We start from the raw sequence: 17,112 nt of genomic DNA on the forward strand, positions 1-17,112 counted from the left end.
TTCTGTGCAAGCAGAGGAAATTGAGGAATAGCATGGGGGGAAAAGGATGCTGCTTCTGTCTTCTCCTCTTTTCCTCTTGATGCACAGAAGTCCTTGCATCTGGGTGTTTTAATTAAGAGAGCAGAGCCACACTTTGAAAATACACATTTCCTGATAGCGGTGCATGACAGATGAATGAGCAGTATCAGTTCTCCCGTGAAGGGTAGAACCGGACAGCAGAGAGGCTGAGATGGACTGCAAGACACCTGCGAGTTGGGGGAAGATAGCGAGAGATGGAGCTGCTCCCAACGATTACGAGCGAGCGACAGAAGTGCAAACGCACGCGGGGAGAAGGAAAAACAAAATGAAAAGCTCGTGGTGACACACAGGGTCCTACACAGCAAAAAGGCTAGACATGGCACTAATTCAGGATGTTTTATCAACCGTTTTAATGCAGAGTTTTAATCCGAGCTTCCAAAGTTCCAACAAGCAAAGTTCCCTTTCACCCTCGCTCTGTGGAGCAGTACTGAATACATAAAGCTTTCCCTCTCCTTCCTATCGCATTTGGATCATTTTAAGGATGTTTTTCTGCCATAGTAGGCAGGATCCCAGGAAGAGGAGATAAATTCTTTTAATTATTGCATATCCTGTAGCTCAGCAGTGACTTTCAGTGGGGCAGCACCACAACCTGCAGACATGAAGCATCCATCTCCCCCTGACTGGCAGCGCGGTCGAGGTGCCCCCTGCCATTTTTTATTTTTTTAAGCTCTCAAAGACAAACGCTTAAAACCGGTCAAAGAAACCTTGTCTCATAGGGGATGCTACCACTCCAATTCTGAAAAACGCAGAGGGAAAAGTAGGTCTTTTATGTTTGTTTTCAAAGGCTCTGTTGGGTGCTTAAACTTTATTTTAAAGGACTTGCAGCACCCTCCATCCTGAGATATCACTAAAAAATAGGCAAATAGGTGAGGATCTCAGCTCTCCAAACTCTAGTGGTCCCTTACAACAGCTACTGCTTAGGAAATGTTCCTTGAGGTCAAGGGTTGATGAAGATGGCTAGAAACAGGAGTGTCCTCTGATTTCTGTCCAACTTCTCCTGGAAAACGCATTGTTCTTAGATAAAAAGCCCTTTTATTTTTAGAAGTGATGTATCAAATATGCATGAATAGGCCATGTCTTTTCCATTTAGTGATTCCAAGCATAGACCTTGGCTCAGATACTGCCATCCTCCTACCGAGGACTTGAAAGGAAGCTTTGAAATCTGGGTGTAGAAGCTCCACTGAAGGAGCTAGAAAAACCCCAAGAGAAAAATCTGCTGCCAGTAGCAGAGTGTCATGCACCATAAACGGTCAGAAGGGGTTACAATCACAGAGACAAATTAATTTTCATCAACTTCCTTCTCCTGCATAGGAGTCCTAATTGAGGAGCATTTTCCCTGACCACAACACGAAGCCTCTGGTGAGTGAGCTCATTATCCGAGTGCCACACTGGGACAAGTTATGCCACATATTACTTTTTAATAGGCAAGTGCTGACTATTTGCAAATAAGTACTTATAGGCAAGTTGAGAAGAGAGCTGGATGGCCCCATTTTTCATTTTTAATGGAGAAGGATCAACTCTGTCTGCTTATCCACAGGATGCAAAATCACTCAACATACTCTCCTTTCTGCTCCCACTCGCCCTGCACCATCAGCTCAACATTCATCTTCTCTGGGACGCTGACCTGCCACAATTAACCATTAATTGCATTCAAGGAGAGAGGTAGCAGGAGAACAGCTGACTTCTGCTCAGTCTTCCAAACTCGCTTGGACGCAGTCCTGTGCCAAGTGCTCTAGGTGACCCTGCGTGTGCAGGGGGGTTGGACTAGATGATCTCTAGAGGCCCCTTCCAACCTTGAGCATTCTGTGATTCTATGATCCAAACCTTTTGCTCTTACCTACCTGTACCTGTATGTGATCCACTCTGGCCCTTCATGCACTGAAGGCAAAGAACTCTTCTCTCGATCATCTCTGGGTATTAACTGGGCTTTACAGGAGATGGAGATCCTTTTCCTGTTTAATTTGATGACATACATAGAGCAAGTGCATAAGCACTTGCTTGACAGTTTAAAAGCACAGATTTTGTTTCCTTGCCATTTTTAATATATCTGCTTAACTACTTCATCATCTGATTTCTGAATTGCCCTTTCAAGCCTTGCAGCAAAATGTGCATAATTGTGATGGATTTTTTTCTTCCTCTCCCCCTTGTCAACTAAGGCATAATCATGTCCAGCAATCTTAAAAAAAAAAAAAAAAAAAAAAAAAAAAGTCAGAAACAGGCTAACAAGTTCTTCCAGCTATTTATCTAATTTGTATTGACATGAAAACTCATGAATTCGATTTAAAAGAATAAGTAAGAGTCAAGAACAAGACATTTACATTTATGTGCACTTCTTGTTGAACATCAAAACAAGACCCCTGCAGTGCTGGTCACATGAAAAAGCCATTAAAGGATTTGGTACTGAAGTGGCAAATTTCAGCTCAGTCATGCTAAATCAGTGAAGTTGCTTTGAACAAGGGAGTGGAAGAGACCAAAATGATACGGCAGGAGTTGCTTTCCTGATGTTCAGTCTTTATGTCACTGGGTGCCTGGGACACTAATACTTATCTGAAGAGATTAAATATTATTTTGCACTCTTTGGCTCATTTTTTGAAGCACTCAGTTTAGCAGGATGCTGTGTATTTGCACAGGGCACTATAGATGCTTCATTCACATCAGCTTAAGAAATGGATGAGTGCCTGGGAATTATATCTACCCTGGTTTTATTTTTACCCCTTGCAGCTACAAATAAAGAGCGCAGGAATGGGAGCTGCCCAGTGGCACCAAAGCTGAAGCTGCTTCCTAAGCTGGGCACGATGCTGGGCAAACTGTCCAACTTTTCCATGTCCAACCTTACCCATGTGTAGAATATGCATGGTAATACAGAGGTGTTTGAAAATTAATTGATACTCACAAAGCCCTGAGAATCTTGATTGAAAAGGGCTACAGAAATATATAACAGCTTAATTAAGTGAAATACCAGTAGAGAAAATAAAAGAAGGGTCAAAAGTTTTCAGGGTTTGATAAGAAGTGGGGGAGGCAGGGCAGAGCTCTGGAGACACCAAAGGAAGATGAAAGTGGAGAGGAACAGGCAACACAACCAGATTCCTTCTGTCAGGAACAGAGCCTCAATAAAGGTCTAAATGATTAAAGCCAATTAGCAACTTAATCAAGAGACAAGCCTTCAGAAATGGAAAGAATAAGATTAAACTGTTAGTCAGGAACTCGAGAGCTACTCATCATGCAAAGAGAAAACAAATTGGAAGGGAGCAACTGGGAGTAGATTCCATGGAGTCAGAGCGGGGCTCGGGAGCGCGGCGGCAGCGCTGGAGCCCAGTGCATGGATTGGCTCCAGGAGAATGAATTGGCTCCATTTACTTTCTCTTGAGACCTTTTGCCTCCCAAACAAATCAAGATCGCATTCAAGACTCTCCATTTTCAGGCTTATGTATATCCTGGCACCTTAGTAACCAGAAGTTCAAGATCCTTTCAATCTCCATTGCTCAGAAAGAATGCAAAGCAAGAGAAGCATGTAGGAAATAACTTCTGAGTACAACCTGACACCTTTTTTTTTTTTTTAAATCAAATTCTGTAATCTATGGAAATGGATTTAGAAAGTTTTCCATAGGACTGTGCTTAGAGCAGCCTCTGGGAATTTCCTTTATGACTTTCATTGAATAGTGACAGTGGAGATGCTGTTTTGATTCCATCTACTTGCTCAATACCGAAAGAGAAACAAGAAGGCCTATTAAATCTTCGTTCTGCCTATTTCAGTGTTCAAAAGACAAAACTAGAGGTACAGATGATCACCAGCAACTTCAAAATGACAGGACAAAACGTACTGCAAAGATCCTAAACTGAATTTCAGTAGTATGGAAGAAAAGAGATGGAAGAGGAAAAGCAGCATAGACTCCATTGGGGTGTTTTATTTATATATATACATATTTATATATTTTATATATATATATATATATATATATATACACATTTATATATTAAAAAAAGGTAGAAAATAAAGATAAAGGCTTGTCCTGTTGGACAGAATATTTCTTAAAAGTCTTGTTCTTTCTTCTCATAGACACATACTTACATGGAAGAGCACGTTCAGCTGCATAAATGTTGCTTCCAGCAGAGACTGGGATCCTTCACACAGAGCCTGTCTGAGTCCACGAGAGACGACCAAGCCCGGGACCCGCTCGTGCTGATGGATCACTTCCATGCAGCCAAGAGGGGACACTCCATCAGCCATGGGATTACATCTTCTCCTTGTCCTCCCCTCATATAAATTGCAGGAGGATTTTCCTGGCCCTTTAACTCAGCCCGCTGATATAATAATTGCCCTCACAAAAGATACTGCGGCAAAACTGCAACTGCTAAATAGGATAAATAGCATATTCGTAAAACAAGAAATCAATAGATCTTTGCTTCCCTTCAGTGACCTTCTCAATGCCTGGTAATTTTTAGTGGCCTTTTTGTCAATACTTGCACAGGGAGAACATATTACCTACAATAACTTTAAGGGTAGTTGTCGCTGCTTTTTCTCCCACAAGAGCTTCATTTCTCATACTCACTTCCCTGTAAAGTTTGATTTCTCCCAATACCTCCCTCCCTTTGGACTGTGGCACTCCAAATATTCCTTGCTGATTACAAGAGAGCAGAAAAGGATCTGATGCAGTTCCTGTGTGCCTCGGATGAGAAGCACCACATACTACTATGTTGCCTCCTGAGGCAACATTAGCAAAATTGCTGGTAAATACTGTCTAGTTCCTTGGTCCACGCTTCAAGGAGGACATAAAAATATTGCAGAGAGATCACAGGAATGACCCAGAAGGTCTTAAATACTACTTCGAAAGAAAAAGCCTTATTTAACCTAAAGTTTGTGGAGCTCAACTCATTTCCATTGGTCCAAGGGCAAACACGTAGGAGTTTGTAGACATTCATGGATGGAGATATGTAATGTTAGTGAACTTTTGACATTAAGAAAATGGTATTATGACTAGATAGTGGGTAGCAGTTGGACAAATTTAGCCTCAAATTGAAAGTATGATTCTGTAACTCTGATTAAAGCAGGTCTTTGGCTTCTCGCCCCCTACTCTCTTAAAGTCATATTTCAGAGTTGCAGAGAAGGATTTTCCCCTGCTCCCTGTGTTGTTTCTCTCTTCCTTTTTAGCACTAGCAAGGCCTGGCTGCAGAGGGAATTCTGTGCAGGATGGAATGACATCAAAATACCAGTCTAAGAACAGAACAAATACATTTAGGTACTTAGTTTTTGTGCTTGGGAAGTTGCAGAGAGTTGAAGTTACTTGTTCGTTTTTTTGAAACTAATTGGGTCACTAAAGCATTGAAATAGGTTACTCAGGGAAAATATGCCAAGGCTACATAGGTCTAGGCTTTACCTAGAGGGTCTAATGGCTCCCCCAGAAAACAATTAGAAGCAATTTCTGCCTTAGTTCAGTGCAGAAATTGATCTGCTCCCACAAAAAAGCCCACCAAGCCAAGCTTGACTGGCAGATAAACAGAAAATTATTTATGATGGGAAAACATGACACTAATTCTAAGCAAAATCTTGTCTATCATGATTCAGAGATCATACACCTAGTTCAACCAGCTAAACTCACGCCACTGTACAGTTGATATTAATGCCGTGTTAAGATGTTGACACCATCATATTTCTAACGATAATACAGATCTCTCCCCTCTATGAATATCAAAGAGCCATATGGTCAATTAGCTATGCCCAGTGCTTACCCAGCATTATTACAATGTACAACACAGAAATACATATTTTAAATTCTTGCTTGCATTCACATTAAAAGATGTTAGCATTAAAAATGCTCACATTTATAGCTGGGGAAGTAGCATTTCTTAAGAAACCCTGTGGGAGAAGAGGCTTTCAGAAACATGAAAAAGAAGAAAATTCACTGCAAATTTCAGTTCTGGGAGAATGCATTTCATACACTGAGAAGAAGGAAGCTTATGCTGTTATGGATGTGTAAGAACATAAATAATTTACTCCAAAAAGTACATGTTGTAGATTACTTTGCATACAAATGTCTTTGTTTAGAACTCATGACTTCTATTAGTATTAATTACTTTTGCTGGGAACTTTAAATGTATGGTGGCCTTAAAGCAAGGGCACTACCTATTAAGTTTAATTACTTTCTCCTTCAGACCAAGCAATAAAGAAGCATGGCAGAGATCTGGTTATTAACTGAGCGTGGCATCCAAATGAAGACACAGTGCACAGTAATTGTATTTGCTGGGCCACAAGCTGGTGTTTCTCACCGGTCTCTTCTAGTCTAAAAGAGCGAGAGGGGCTGGAGGCAGCCAATAAAGCCGAGCTCCTTCCCTTGACCTACTTTGGACAAGACCTACTCCTCCATCACACTTAAGCCCTCATCACTTTAGTGGGGAGCCCTTGCATGGAAGGACAAATGAAAAAACAACAACAACTAAACAACCTCTTCCCCTTGCAAATCAACCATCTCAAGCCAAAACTTTGAATTTTCTAGGGACATTTTATTTTTTTCCCCCTGCCTCGGTTGGTTGGTTTTTAACAAAACAGGTATCTGCCTACATACCATCATGCTTCATATTTTTCAGAAGAAAAATGATGTTTTCACTTGCCCTGAACAATTTCTGCAAGCATTTGTAGAAAGCTACTGAACTTCACTCTGAAGATGTGCTTTAGCAGTAGGAAACCTGGTGCTTGTGTGTTGTGTGCGTCTGTGTATGTATTTAATGTATTTATAGCTTTCAGACTTACCCAAATGTTTACCATTTACTCTGGAATTCCTCAGAAGATGAGTCATCTTACTAATGTGAGATCAAATGGGGGTATGACCAAACTTGCCTTAAAAGTGAACAAAATACTAAGTAACAAAGGCAAAAGATGGCCCCAAAGTACATTGAATTCCACAGGACCAGGACATCCTGTACAGTGTCCTTTTTTGTTGTTGTTGTTGGTGGTGGTGATGTGCTCAAAATCTGTTTTGTAAGCATTCAAAAATCTATGAAAGGAAATTTAAAGTAATGCAGTTCCACACTGGGAATCTTCTTCCCCCCCCCCCCCCCCCCTTTTTTTTTAAATCAATCTCAGATCATAGCATATAAAAATATGCCTTAATATGCTTGCTTAAACGTTCCATGCAGATTTAACTATTTGCATGAAATTAGAGATCAGAGTGTGTGCAATAAGCATCAGACTGCCTAACTGCCCATTTGTATTCACAGGTACCCTGGTTAGCAAATTAAGGACAAGCTCAAGAGAGGGAGGCAATTCCCATCTGATGTTTATAAGGGCTTTTGGCCATCTGAAGCATCAGGCACATGCTGAGTTGACAAAAGGAGACAAGATTCCAGTCCCCCTTTTGTGGTCAGGGACTAGACAAATGCAGGTGCTACTTCCAAGCGCCTATTTACATCAATAAAAAGTCACACAAAAAGGATCTATTGACCCTGAGGAGAAAGACTGTAAGGACTTGCCTAAACCTGGGATCAGCAGGAAGGGATGCAGCGCAGCCACCCAGAGGAGACGCTCACAACTGCTGCCCTCTGCAACCAGCAGCCACCAAAAATGCTTTTAGCAGCCTCGACGGCAGCTTGGACCTTGTTTAGGATAAAAATGATTAGCCAGAGAAGAGCAGTAAAGCTCCTCTTTGCTTAGATGCCATGCTGAAATACGTGTTAATAAAGCAAAACCTCTAGCAGCAAAAGTGCAGAAATATTTGCTGTTGCTTTTTGCTGTGTGACAAACACCCTGCTGCCTTCGGAACAGCTCTCCATCCGCTCCGGAAACGTTTCTGCTGTTGTGGCAACCACTTTATTTCATAGTTTAATCAAAGCAGATCAATGCAAAAAGCAGTTAAGTTTCCTTCTTTCCGTGTTCCACCCTCAGGCCAGTGCTGGTTTAGTTCAGCAGAATAAAATCAGTTTTGCAACAACTTGGAGGCCACAACTCCAACCTCTGGATGATATTTGGGAAGGACTGAAAAGATGTAGAAGAAAAAGTTTTCCCTAAAAACAATGCACAATACTTGTAAGAAGAATGGCAAACAAACCCAACGTAAGTATTATTCAAAAGTTGATGGAGAATGATAAAAATCTTAAATTCTCCTTTACAGAAGAAAAAATTAAAATAAGAAACAGGTAGAAACATTAATAGACATTAATAGGAGTAGCAGTTATTAGCATACGCTGTTGGGCCCCTATTTTTCATAAAATACTCATAGATTGTGGCTATTTTTGTAGGGCAGACCAGTCACACTAGAAATCCGCAGAGCAAAGCAAATATCAGAAACATTTGGGGACGAAGACTGAGTTTTTTCTCACTTAAGACAGAAGAACACCTCTGGCTTTAGGCACAATAGGCACTGAAATAATCACTAGTGGAAGAAAAGAAATCATGCAGCAAGCCAACGTATCAGAAAAACCACCAGTAATCAGTAGAGGATGGAGAAGTGCTCGGACCTTGCTTATTTTTCTCTCTGCTTTAGGTTTCTGTGTTGCATTTCCCTTACCTGGAAAAGCAGTTGTCTTTCTACACTTCTTTTCTACCTTTCACATTTTAATTCACTTGCAACATATAATTTGCTTTTCTTAACGCCCTCGTCTTCGGAGGCCTCTTTCCCAGCAGTGAGTAACAAATGATGTTGATCGCCTCCTGCTATTTGTAAACCTCTATCCCAAAGTGTCCCAAATTACCTCGATAATTTACTGTTCTCAATTAAAATTATGGTAGATCGAGGCTGAGAAAGAGATAAAAAGCTGCTGTAGCCCATCAGGGTACCAAAAAACAACCTGAAAGGTGGATTTATGAGATGCGCATGTCTATAGCTTATATGGTAATAACATTTTTCATGCTGCTCTGAAGATGCTTTGGGGGAGATTTTGCCTAAATGTGACATTACAAAATATCATATCATTCTGTAAAAATGATCTATTCACTTAAATAAAGTGTACTGCAAAAGTCATTAATACGACATAAAAACTTCTCTTTTAGATATTGATATTTTCAAAGCACGATTTAAAAAAGGCGTATTTCAGAGCAGCATGTCACAGCCCTCCACCTGCCAGCACAAAAGTAGACTGTAAAACCTCACGTTAATTTTCCAGCTCATAGCCCTAAGCAGCGACACGAGTTCCTGCGCGGGACGGGGGAGCCTCCCCAGTTTACCTTGGCTTGGCAGCATCGACAACGTCATTAAATTAAGCAACGCGGGGACTCGTTTATTTATTCCAAGCTTTTTCCACCCAGTGCATGACTTCGAGCAGATCCTACCAGAGGGAAGGGCAGAGGCAGGACCGCAGTGGTGGGGAAGGAAGGATGCAGGGAAGTATTTTAGATTTCTGCCCCATCCCTTCCCTGCACGGTGTAGGTTCTACAGACCTTTTCATATAACAGCAAGGGAGAACCAGGCTGGTAGGGGTTGGCTCTTTTCTATGCCACACGAGATGCCACAAGTCCTGCCATCCTTTGGGATGGCCTTTGGGCAGCAGGCTAAATCCCATGGCATCCAGCAGCTTAAGGGAAGCAGCTAAAGTGGTTCAAAGGCAATCCCTGACCCCAGACTGGCTCAGGGGCCTATGCCCAGAGCTGAACACGAGCCTGAGGATTCAGGATAGTGGTGAAAATTATGGTAGGGAGTAACCCTCAAAATGGTTTACTTTTTGGAGGCAACCTTGAGCAGCTTTTCTGCAAAGACTGCCCATTGCTGGGTTTGAAGGACCACCATGTGTGTCACAGAGCTCTAGCTCCCCAGCTACATGTCTGGCCTTCTCCATCTCCCCGACATCCTTCCCCGACCAAGCCTTGCGTTCCAGGTTATTTTAAAAATCCAGCAGCTTCTGCTCCATGTTTTATTGCAGGTATTGTGGAAGAAGCAGCCTGCAATACTTTTAAGATATTTACTTATGCCTCCAGGCATGAAAGTGTTTCAAAAGCAATAACAGCCTCTGCGTTATCAAATTGCTGCTTGTTGTCTTAAATTAAAGCCATACAATGTGATACAATACCCAATTACAATAGTTAGTCATTCCATTATAATCACGCGCTGCTTGCTTAGCTCTTCAAGAAAAATGTATTTTTTTTAAATAAATTTTTGGGGCTATGCTAGAATTTTAAGTAGACATGAATCCAAATGCAGGTTCAGAAATCCACAGCTTTTGGAGCCGTGGTTTTTTCCTGTTTTTAGACAATGTTACAGCAACGGTGATACAGGAAGGATGGAAAATGCCAGGATAAGACAAAGCTGAGAACTAAATCAGGCAAAGAATGAGTTGCTGCAGGATTCAAGTGGAGAGCCCAACCTGAACAGTGCTCCATGCTGTGCGGGTTGGGAGGGCAGGGGGTCTATGCGTCCCCACAACCCACCGCAGCCCGTGAGCGTTTGCAGGGCAGATCTCTACGGGGACTGATGCCAGATTGGCATCGACTTCACTCCTCTGCAAGAGCAGCCGTAAGAATTACGAGGCTCCAGCCAGGGGACTCCCCTCAGGGCACAGGCTTGAGGGCTCGATTTGCTTTGGAAAACCTCAGGTCACTAATAAAAAGCACTTACAGGGGATGGCTACGGTGTGACCGTTACGAGAAGCTTATGGGCCCTGCTCATTCCTGGTCATGCCCCCAGGAGAAAAGAGCCAGCGGTCTGAGCTTAAGCACCCTGAGCACAGAATGAGTGCAATTTTGGTGAGAGTTTGTAGTTATTTTAATATTCATTATCTTCTATCTTTCTGGGCTCTCATCCATCAGGTCAACGAACAAGATGGGCTAACAGGGATCCTGCCACTCACCCAGCCTCTGGTCTCTCCTATCTCACAGCCGTTTCAACTCCAGCTCCACTTGTGCAGCAACCACGACACCCATCCAAAGAGCAGCCCCGTGCAGCACGGACACATGGGGCAGAGGCAGATATATTTAATCTGGCATGCTGGTGTTCAGTGAAACGTGTAGGCTGTTGTAAGCACGGGTAAAAACACCCACAAAGCAGCAAACGCATTTTTGCAAATTTCAAAATGATGTCTCAGAAATAATAAACTTGTACGTTACATTTACAAGAGACTCCTAAAAAGTTGAAGTGTTTAAAAATTTATAAAGTTCTTCGCATTGTCTGGTGAATTAGAAATATCTGAGCGAATCTTTGGAGCTGACTAAAGGTTCCCTTAGTCAAAGGCTCTGCAAAACAAGGCTAAATAGTTTTCTAGTTTCCACTTCTTAAAAATAGACCTGAGTAACATTTTATCAGTAGAAGTAGTAGCATTTTTAGAAAATTGTCTAAACTTCTGAGATTATTAGACCAATTACTGTGACACATCTGCTCTGTTATTTTAACATACATTGTCTTGACATTAACACACGTAAAGGGTCAGCACCGGCAAATGTGACAAGCTCCATAACAAAGATGCATGATCAGGAAACTATTTTGAACAGATGTATCATGGAACAGAAGCAAAATAAGAAGGAGAATGACCTCAGCCTGTACAAATCCTGCCAGTTCACCAGCATAGAGCATTTAAAACCTTCTCAAGTCCTCAATATAGACCACCCAAATCGCCATGTGGGAAAATACCATGGCTACTGCTACCATATGGACAGGAGAAAAGCTTCCAGTTCTTGATGCACAGCAATTGTGCCCAATATTCTAACCGCAGGCATGCACATAGACGCAAGAGCTACCCTGGGCATGCTAGTGACCACTTTCCCATCTAACTGCTTGCACACGCAAGGGCTTATGTCTCCAAAAATACCTCAATTGCATGGAAAGAGGAGCAGAATAACACACAGTCGCCCTGTGTCCCAGCATTTCAGCATGCTCTTCATTAACTCTTTACAGATTTATTTCACAGGATCCTTAAAACTCACAACGTGTTCTTTTGGAACTCACGCAGACTGAGTCACATCCCATGACAATATTTGCTTGACAGAAATTAGCTTCAATGAAGAAAAGTCCCAGCCATTGCTTCTATTAAAAAACAGAGCTTTTGAATCAAGCAGACCAAGAGCAGCTGTTGGGATCATTGGCCGAGTCAAGAGCAAGAGTCACTGCACTGAAATACACATTTCATTGTGTGTCCTGCAATCTGGGGTTCTGCATGCAGCATAATATTCTTGTCTCAAACAGGGTTTAAGGCTGACTATATATTTGGGGGATGTTGCTGTATCAAAAACCCCGGAAAGGCTGGATTCATGTACGGATTGCCTTAGATATTTATTGCACAGTATGGGACAAATATTTGCACCTAATAACATATTTCCATGCTCTAGGAGAGCAGAGAAAGAAATGGGAATTCATTAAAAGCAACACCTGATTCCTCTTGACTGTGAATGGAGAAGCTAGTTGCCTTTGTCCTTCCAAAATATCAACCTGGCAATTTTGTTCTGACTCCAACAGATAGTGATTGCCAGGCAATAAGGCCTCCTCCCCCCCCTTTTTTTTTTTTTTTTTTTTAATAAACCTAAGGAGCTTACACCCCAGAACTTTCCCTGGAATTTAGGCTCCAGAAAATGCGGATGTTCTTGCAAATTTCATCTCAAAATGTACATTATAGGGGTCAAAATAGAAAAAAAGTCTGATAGCACCATGCTTTTCTCTGCCATAGTTATTAGCATTTTCGACGCTGTGTGGGAGAAGAATGTGTAAAAGCAGACTTTGTACAAAGAAGAGTTGCAATGAAAGAGCGTTAAGGCACTGTACAAGGTCGTGGTTTTCAGAAAATGCCAAACACCTTCCTCAGCAGGGAAAAAAAAAGGCCCTAAGAGGTGTCAAGTTGGACAGCTCAGGTAATTATTCACCTGGGAAACTTTGCCCTATTATCGCCCATCGGAGCTTCAAGGATTGGATGCTGATAATTCACAGCCATGGAAATGAAACGCTCCAGTGTGAGACACAAGTGAGGGAGATAAATTACAGACTTCCCTGATAATGGGAAAACGAGCGGCATGTTGATCATATACGCTGAAATCACCAGCGTGGTCAGCCTCGCTGCGATGTAGAACACGTAGCGCGACATGCTAAATTACAGAGCAGCTGAATTATGCTGTCACGTTATTACAGAGAGCAGGACTGTTGAACTGAACATGCCCTTGTGCTCCCAAGAGCTGGCTCCAAGTCCTGCCGGCCGCGGGGTGACCGTGCACAGTCGCTGTCGGCAGGACCACAGCAATGCTCATCCCACGAGGAGAGCATTGAGCACGAGCCCCCGGACACCCCTCTGTGGCTGGGGTCAGAATATCCCACGACACGACTGGTATTTATCATGCTGTAACATCCCAATTTCTGTGAGCACTGAAGGCACTGAACTGTTCTGGCCCGGCAGTGGCCACCATCTCCCTACATTAGTGGCCAGTCACCTACGTCTGCTGCAGTCTCCAGCTCCTCAAGAGGCAACAAGGTCTGGTCCAACACACGTTTCTTAAAGACGTGCTCGCGGAGCAAACGCTCTTCAAGCAGTGCTATTTAAACAGGGATTTAGAAACATGCTGCTGTGCACGTCTGTATCAATAAGAACAAATATAGAAAATGCGTATTTCCATGGGGCTCTGGGCCTCCCTGATGCGATTCCTTCAGCAGTGGCTAATCACAACAGATCTCCAATCTTGGTAATTTTGTTCTGCTTTATGTAAAACATCCCCTTTGTGATTTCCACGAATGCCGAGGATCTGAGCTCGGAGGCGAGTCCTGCCCTCGTGCCGCAGGAGGCCGCGGGCACCGTGCAGAGGGGACAAGCAGCGCGGTGGCCAAGCAGGTCCAGAGGGGACAGCTCCTCCGGCCAGGAGCAGAGGACACTGCCCTGAGGATGGGGAATCTGCCTGTTAACGATGAAGACAGGCACTGGATGAGCAAGCCAAACAAATTGATCTTAAAGTATAAAACTACCTTGAAGTGCCTGACATGCAACAGGAAGGGTGAGCAAAGCACCAGCAGGCAGGAAGGAGATCCAAATCAAGCTGGCTAAACCATGGCTTAACTAAAAACACCTTGAAATCTCCAGGGAACCGGATTGTTCAAACAAGTTCTGACATACAGAGCTTGGATTCGGGATCTTTCCTGGAAAAACTAATATTAGCTGCTGCTTTCTCGCTTAAGATATTACCTCCTGCAAAAATCTGATTGAAGGAAGTGAAACAAAATACATCTCTACACAACCAGGTTCTTTATGTAGTATATACACAGCGCAGCAAAAATGGGTCACATTTAAATTCACACTGCAGGACAATTGATTTTTCTTTAAGATTTACTTTTTCATTGATTTTTCAGATATGCCCAGATAACAGTTTGGTCACTGCATCAATAATATTAAAACAGAAAAGGGAAAAGAATTCAGGAAGGAAGGACAGTTGATGTACTTAATTTGAAAGATTTCTACTCTCAGGTCTCCTTTGCTGTACGGGGGGATAAAACCTCCCTGGGCACAAATGGAGCCATGGAAATGACAAGAGCTACTCCTACTTACACCTGGCCTGATCTCAGCCTTTACATTGGGAGGAAACCCATGCAAATCACACCAATCCTAATTCCAAAAATACCCAGCTCAACGATTGCTAATCAGTTCATTGATTCACCCTGGAAGACAAATTCAGTCTGACAGCCCATGATGGGAGGAAGCCTTTAAGTTAACCGGCCTTGACAAAGGCACTGGAAGGCTTGTAGCGATGTTGGCCAACCATTGAGTCATTGCCACCTCAAAGCAACCCCTCCAGGGAAAGTCCAATTAGCCCTTTCCTCAATGATTTTCCCTTCAGAGTAGTCTTTAAGAACTTAGAAATGACTATAAACAGGGGAAAAGCCTAGGGGACTGATTAAGAATGTTCCAGAAGCAGAGTCCTGTCCTAAGTCTTTTCTAACAAGCTGGTTTGGAGAGCTCCTACTTGACATCAGCTGCAGTTCTGCAGTCTTGGAGCTGGAAGCACAGAGGAAAGCAGCTCCCATCGCACTCGGTCTATTATTTATTATTCTGGTTGCTCAAAAGGAGACTGGTACAAACATAAGAGTTGATGCTGAGAAGATAAGTTTACCAAAGATAACGCTGCTGTTTAAGGTTTTCCTCCGTTCCTATCTGCGTGTGTGGCAATGAAACACCCCAAAGCATCAACTGGGTTAAAATGGGGAGGGGATTCAGAGAGATCCCAAAGGGCTGCCCAGTTGCCCACAACTCCCTTTCAAGTCAAGGGAAGTTCTGCCAACATTAAGTCCTGATGAAGAGTTATCAGGAAGGAAGAGGAGACACTCCCAAAAGTGAATAATTGAATAATGCACAATGGACTAAAAAAGATGGGTTCTGCCACAGATAAGATATTCATGCTATTTGCAACCACTTTCCTGAAAAGCACACAGCACAGAGCAGCACAGAGACACAGTCGCACCAGCAAAGCCTAACAGATGCACGGAAAACTTCTGCAGACACCCTGCCCACCCCTGCAGCTGTGAAAAGATCCCTTTACGCCTTAGTTCCAGCAGCTATTTTATTTTCCCAGGCTGTTAAGGTCCAGCTCAGGCCTCTGCAATGGCAAGCCAAAGCAGCCAAGCACCAGGAACGTGTCCTTTAGCTGTTTCTCACCTTGCATTATGAGTCCTGCTCCTTCCTTGCTGTGGGGGCTGCGGGATTTGGAGCTGCATCTTCCAAGACACAGCTCTGCCTTTCCCCCACACATGCTGGACTAGCTGTCTTTTATGGTATTTTCTCTCAGGCCTTTTCCTACATGGTTTCTTAAGGTGGCAGAAAAGTAATCTCGATGATGTGGTTGAGCTGCTGCCGCCCTCGGAGCTCAGAAACCGGATAATTTATTTCCCCCCCAGGTATGTGACCTACTCCACACAGATACTGGATGCCCAGCTGGAGAAAATGCGATTTGACAAGTGTCAGGAGTGGCTCATGTCACACTCCCCAGCTCTCCCCTTCCTCAGCCAGCAGCACTTGAAAGAGCAACTGGGGTTTCTATGGAATTACCCCATACATCAGTTTATAAAGGGAATATCCGACATATAATTTTATAAAGATATGCTGCAGACAGAAGCTTAAGGGCCCCTTTTCTACGAAAAGAGAATCTCTATCTTAAGAGAATCTGGATTCAATTTACATCTCTAATTATCATTATTATGTATTATTGTAATACAATAGGATATATACATAATGAATACATAATAATAGCACATAATAATGATGCATAAATATTAGTTGATGTACACTTATAAATATACTAAGGATTCAAACATAGATAGTTAATGTTAAGTTATACAGACATTTGTCTGTCCACATGCAGAAAGCAGGGATAAAGACACATAATTGCTAAGTAGAAAGAATTATTGAGTGCACATAGCATTTGTGTTGTTCATAATTAATTAAACTGCCACTAAAACTAGCCAGAGGCTTTTCTTCTGCTTAATGTACATCCTTAAATATCTGTAGCATCCTTTGTAAGACTGGGTGGTAAATGTCCAAAGAGTAGAAAAGAAATACACATCCAACATATAAATGTATATATTAGGAAGATCTAGCTCTTCCAAGCTGCTTAAACTCATTTTCTAGCCACGTGGATTGGCCACAACAAACTACTCCTAAAAGGAACGTTTTCCAGTTCAAATAGAACAAATCTCAAGGAAGGAATATGAGAACACAACAGGGCTCTCTGGTCAAAACAAAGAGTTAAGTCTGCCCAAGGGCAAAGTTTAGAAACTTCTAGGAAAAGCTTCTAGTCTATAGGGGTTCAGGATGACAGGTAGTAGGAAAAATGGACTTTTTCCTCATTTTGTTCAGACCATCTCATACAAAATGCAAAAGGGATTCACTGAAATCCTTAATCTTTTTTGTTGCCTCATATTATTACCATTTACGATAATCTAGCAGTTTCCCAGGCTTCAGGATATTCTACAGAATTACAAAACCAAGGGCTAAATTGTAACCGGAGTTGATTCAGGACCCCCTCAGCCAAGGACTATCTTCTCTTGGAAGAGCTGAGCCAACAGGGCACAAATTAAAAAGCCAAAAAGTGGCCTAATTTTATAAAACCTGAATTTAACCTTCATGAAATGGTTCACTAGCCTCTTTCCATCTTTGAAG

This window comes from Tinamus guttatus, unplaced genomic scaffold, assembly GCF_059628265.1.
Source record: "Tinamus guttatus ecotype Peru unplaced genomic scaffold, ASM5962826v1 Tinamus_guttatus_pri_ptg000710l, whole genome shotgun sequence".
NCBI lineage: Eukaryota > Metazoa > Chordata > Aves > Tinamiformes > Tinamidae > Tinamus > Tinamus guttatus.